The sequence below is a fragment of the Gossypium hirsutum genome, chromosome A01, assembly GCF_007990345.1.
Source record: "Gossypium hirsutum isolate 1008001.06 chromosome A01, Gossypium_hirsutum_v2.1, whole genome shotgun sequence".
In the NCBI taxonomy this organism is placed as follows: domain Eukaryota; kingdom Viridiplantae; phylum Streptophyta; class Magnoliopsida; order Malvales; family Malvaceae; genus Gossypium; species Gossypium hirsutum.
Genome location: NC_053424.1, coordinates 60,162,914 through 60,168,707, shown reverse-complemented (window position 1 = coordinate 60,168,707; position 5,794 = coordinate 60,162,914). Strand labels below are relative to the sequence as shown.

The 5,794-nt window shown below is 41.4% G+C and overlaps 1 pseudogene; it reads right to left on the bottom strand.

Moving 5' to 3' along the window:
• Window positions 1-820: 820 nt before the first annotated feature.
• On the bottom strand, window positions 821-4,426 carry LOC121213967 (photosystem I P700 chlorophyll a apoprotein A2-like; annotated as a pseudogene).
• Window positions 4,427-5,794: the final 1,368 nt, after the last annotated feature.

Here is a 5,794-nt window from a genome sequence, read left to right as displayed (position 1 = left end):
CGATTCCCGCTATCCGCCCAGGGCAATGTATTTAAGATAAGAGGATAAAAGATTCGTCATAGTTGACTGTAAATAGTTGACTGGAATTGGAATATAATAACCCCCCTAAAAGAAAAAATGACTAGTTAATAGGGTCAAGTCTAATTTTTTGTCAAAAAAATGTAATGTTGCGAGAATGAGATTTAAACCCATGACCTCGAGGTTATGAGCCTTCCGAGCTACCAAACTGCTCTATCCCGCGATGAAAAGAAACCAAACTAATGGACAAACAAAGATTGAATGCGCCCCTCTTCCATATATGTACAAATAGAATAGCCTATTTATACAGAATGGTAAAGGGGCCCCTCTATGAGCATCGATCATAGAAATAAATAGAAAAAGTAAGGGATATTTTAATCCTTACCAACTTGATCTTGTTGCCTCTGGCAACAAACATGCATGAACCATTTCACGAAGTATGTGTCCGAATAGTCCAAAGTCTCGATAGTTAGCTCTCGTTTTTCCGGTCGAAAAGCAACATCGATGAAGACGTGTGGGTGCGCTATTTCATGGTGAGGATTGTAACTTTCCATGAATTTTCCATTTCTCACTCAACGACGGAACTTTGCTTATTTCTTTTTTTGAGGATCGACGAATCAAATGATATTTTTGTTCCAATTTTTGCCTCTTCTTCTCCCTATGAATCAAACTTGTCTTTGCAATAATGGTTTAGTTCCTATTATTATCAATGATACAAGTCGGATCCTAGATGTAGAAATAAAAGGGGGCATACCCCCTTCTCCATCGAAAGAGATGATATTATCGCAGATAAAATGCATAACATAAGGAATTAACCAAATTTGCCCAATGTAGAGGCAATCAAGAAAGCCGCATAAGTAAATATATAACCTACAGAAAAGTGGGCTAATCCAACCAATCTTGCCTACACAATAGAAAGAGCCACTGGTTTATCTCTCTATCGAATGAAATTAGCTAAAGATGTGCGTTCATGAGCCCATGTTAAAGTTTCAATCAATTCTTGCCAATATCCGCACCAAGAAATTAAGAACATAAATCTGATAGCCCAAACAAGATGTCCAAATAAGAACATCCACGCCCAGACTGATAAACTATTCATACCAAATGGGTTATACCCATTGATAAGTTGTGAAGAGTTTGACCATAGATAATCTCTTATCCATCCCATCAAATAAGTGGAAGATTCACTAAACTGTGAGACGTTACCCTGCTATAATGTGATGTGTTTCCAAAGCTAATAAAAAGTAACCCATCCAATGGTATTTAACATCCAGAAAACCGCCAAATAAAATGCGTCCCATGCCGAAATATCACAAGTACCCCCTCGCCCCGGACCATCGCAAGGAAAACTATAACCGAAATCCTTTTTATCCTGCATTAACTTGGAACCAAAAGTGCCCTTTACTAAGATCAATGTAGTTGTATCTAAACCTAGAGCAATAGCATGATGAGCCAAGAAGTCTCCAGGGCCTATTGTTAAGAATAGTGAATTACTATTTTCATTAACAACATTTAACCAGCGAAGCAACCATATGCTTCGACCCGCACTGAATACTGGGCCATTCGTTGAAGATAAAAGCACATCGAACCTGTATGAAGTTTTACCATGAGCAGATTGGATCCATTAGGCAAATATGGGTTCGATCAAGATTTGTTTCTCCGGAGTCCCAAAAGCAAGCATAACATCATTATAGACATAAAGTCCCAAAGTATGGAATCCTAAAAAGAGGCTGGCCCAACTTAAATGGGATATGATAACTTCTTTATGGTCTAACATTCTTGCCAATACATTATCCTCATTTTGTTTCGGATTGTAACCTTTAATAAAATACATAGCTCCGTGGGCAAAAGCTCCTGTCATGATGAATCTTACGATGTATTGGTGATGGGTATATAACGCAGCTTGAGTAGTAAAGTCTTGTGCTATGAACGCATAAGCAGGTAAAGAGTACATGTGTTGAGCTAACAAGGATGTAATAACCCCTAAAGAAGCTAGAGCAAGGCCTAATTGAAAATGAATCGAATTATTGATTGTGTCATAAATACCCTTTTGCCCCCGCCCCAATCATCCTCCCAGAGGAATATGTGCTTCTAAAAGATCTTTTATACTGTGACCAATTCCGAAGTTAGTTCTATACATGTGACCCGCTATTAGGAAAAGAATTGCAATAGCTAAATGATGGTGTGCAATATCAGTCAACCATAAACTTTGCGTTTGTGGATGGAATCCCCCGAGCAGCCACCATTTTCCCACTGCTTGGCTGACTCAATTTGCTGCTTGGAAGAGTTTCGGTCCAATTGAATTACTCCCCCCACGCATGCAGCAAAAAGGTAGCCCATTGCGCGTACAGCAGCTCGAAATCGAGACCTCCAAGCACCTATATACGCTGCTTGCCACTGTCCTAAAGCTCAACTCATGACATAATCTTCTCACAATTAATTTTAAGGCTTAACTGCTGCAGTCACGACTACTTAAAAAAACTAAATCAAAATTTCGCCTTCCCCTCGGATCGACCCCACATCCTCTCGGCATGCCTAGCACGCTGTTGCCACTGCGCCACAGGCGCTCTTTGTGTCAAACTTCATTCGAAACTTCTTTTAAAGCCTATTTTAGTGCAACCCGTTTACTAAAAAAACAAATGTTGAGCGCATCGTGCCTCGAACCCAGGCACTCCCACGCCACTCCCCAAACACCTATGTGGCGTCACATGCCACTTTACCACAGATCTTCTTGTGGCTTATTTTACCACCTCTATTTTAAAAGCCCAAAATGCCATTCCCTCTAAAATTAAAAAAATTTTCTGAAATTGCCTGGGGTTAAATTTACTCTTGGGCCTTCTAAAGGCCCACTAACATACTCAGACCTACATTATACAGTCAAAACACAGAAATTCTAAAATTCATTAAAAAATCACAGAAATCCCGAATATCTCAAAAATTAGGGTGTTACAACTCTACCCCCTTAATGAAATTTCGTCCTTGAAATTTACCTGATTCAAACAGATGAGGGTGCTGTTGTCGCATTGCCTCTTCTGGTTTCCAAGTAGCTTCCTCTCTGCCATGATTACGCCAGAGTACCTTTACCAATGGAACTGACTTCCTTCTTAGAACCTTAACATCTCAATCCAATATCTGTACAGGCTCTTCCTCGAAAGTCAAATCAGGCTGCACTTCAATCTCTGCAACCGGCACGACATGAGTAGGGTCAGAATGATATCGCCTTAACATGGAGACGTTAAAAACATTATGAATCCTGTCTATCCCCAGAGGTAATTCCAATTGGTAAGCCTACTCGCTTAAGAACCCGATAAGGCCCGATGAACCGCGGACTCAACTTGCCCTTCTTACCAAACCTTAATATCTTCTTCCAAGGAGAAACCTTCAAGAAGACCATATCACCCACTGAGTACTCAATCTCCTTACGATTCAAATCTGCATACAACTTTTTCCTATCAGATGCTTCTTTTAACCGATCTTTGATTATCCTAACCTTATCTTCAATATTTGCTACCAACTCAGGTCCAAGAACCTGTCGTTCACCCAATTCAGTCCAACAACTAGGTGTACGACACCTACGTCCATACAGCGCTTCATATGGTGCCATTCGGATACTCGCCTGAAAACTATTGTTATACGCAAACTCTGCCAACGGCAAGTAATCTTCCCAACTACCTCGGAAGTCAATAACGCATCCCCTCAACATGTCTTCCAAAATCTAAATAACCCTTTCCGACTGACCATCAGTCTGAGAATGAAAAGCCGTGCTAAAGCTTAATCGCGTTCCCAAAGCCTCATGCAACTTTTGCCAGAACCGAGATGTGAACCTAGGATCTCGATTAGAAATAATCGATATTGGCACTCCATGAAGTCACACAATCTCTGCCACGTACAATTTGGCTAACTTCTGAAGTGAATAATCAGTGCGGATAGGAATGAAATGAGCAGATTTGGTCAACCTATCCATAATTACCCAAACCGAGTCCTTCTTCGTTGGTGTCAAGGGTAGCCCACTCACAAAGTCCATGGTTACCCTCTCCCACTTCCAAAGTGGTATCTTCACTGGCTGTAAAAGTCCAGAAGGTAGCTGATGCTCAGTTTTCACTTGCTGGCAGGTCAGACATTTCCCCACAAACTCCGTTACTTCTTGTTTAAGCCCAGGCCACCAATACAATTCTTGCAAGTCGCGATACAACTTATTCCTTCCAGGATGCATAGCACAAAGTCCTCCGTGAGCTTCTTTCACTATTGACTGCCTTAAGTTAGAGTCCTTCGGAATGCAAACTCTTCCTCGGAAAGACAGAACTCCTTCACTATTCAACCCAAACTCAGAAGTTTCCTCTTTCTTAATTTGTTGGAATCGAGAAACTAAAGACTCATCCTTCAACTGTTTTTCCCTAATCTGATCCATCCAGGTTGGCCTTACTTGCAACTCGGCCAACAAACTACCATCATCATACAGACTCAGACGAGAAAACATTGCTCTTAGATCAGATACAGCTCTACGGCTTAGGGCATCAGCTACCACATTAGGCTTGCCTAGGTGATACTCAATTGAACAGTCATAATCCTTAAATAACTCTATCCATCTTCGTTGCCTAAGGTTCAGCTCCTTCTGAGTCAGCAAGTACTTAAGACTCTTATGATCCGTGTATATGGCACACCTTTCCCCGTAAAAATAGTGTCTCCAAATCTTAAGTGCAAATATTACTGCTGCCAATTCTAAATCGTGAGTAGATAGTTTACTTCGTGAGGCTTAAGCTGTCGCGATGCATAAGCAACCACCTTACCCTCTTGCATCAACACACAGCCCAAACCCACATGTGATGCATCACTGTACACGGTAAAATCCTTCCCAGACTCCGGCTAAATTAATACAGGTGCCTCGGTCAGAACTTCCTTCAATTTTTCAAAAGCTTCGTGCTGCTTGTCGATACAAACAAACGGTGCTCCTTTCCTTATAAGCTTTGTCAATGGTGCTGCCAACACAGAAAAACCTTCCACAAACCTTCTATAGTACCCTGCCAAACCTAGGAAACTCTGAATTTTCGACACCGACCTAGGTGGCTTCCACTCCAAAATCGCTTCAATCTTTCGAAGGTCCACCTTAATCCCCTCAGCAGAGACAACATGACCTAAGAAGGTTACCTCCCTCAACTAGAATTCACACTTACTGAATTTCGCATAAAGTTCCTTCTCCCTCAACACGTGCAGCACAATGCAGAGATGCTCAACATGTTTCTCTTCGGTTTCAGAATATACCAAAATATCGTCAATAAAAACGACTACGAATCGATCCAAAAATGGTGGGAATACACGATTCATTAGATCCATGAATGCTGCAGGAGCGTTCGTCAGTCCAAATGGAATAACCAGAACCTCGTAATAACCATACCGAGTCCTGAATGCCGTCTTATGAATATTTACCTCTTTGACCCTTAACTGATGATATCCAAATCGAAGATCAATCTTGGAGAATACTGAAGTTCCTCTAAGTTGGTCAAACAGATCGTCGATTCTTGGCAGAGGGTACTTATTCTTAATCGTCAGTTTGTTCAACTGTCGATAATCGATGTACATCCGCATCGTCCCATCCTTCTTTTTCACAAACAACACTGGTGCTCCCCACAGAGACACACTCGGCCTAATAAAGCCTCTGTCCAACAACTCTTAAATCTGTGCTTTCAACTCCACTAACTCCTTTGGTGCCATCTTGTATGGTGCGATGGACACTGGTGTTGTTCCAGGTAACAAGTCGATTTCAAACTCAAATTCTCGA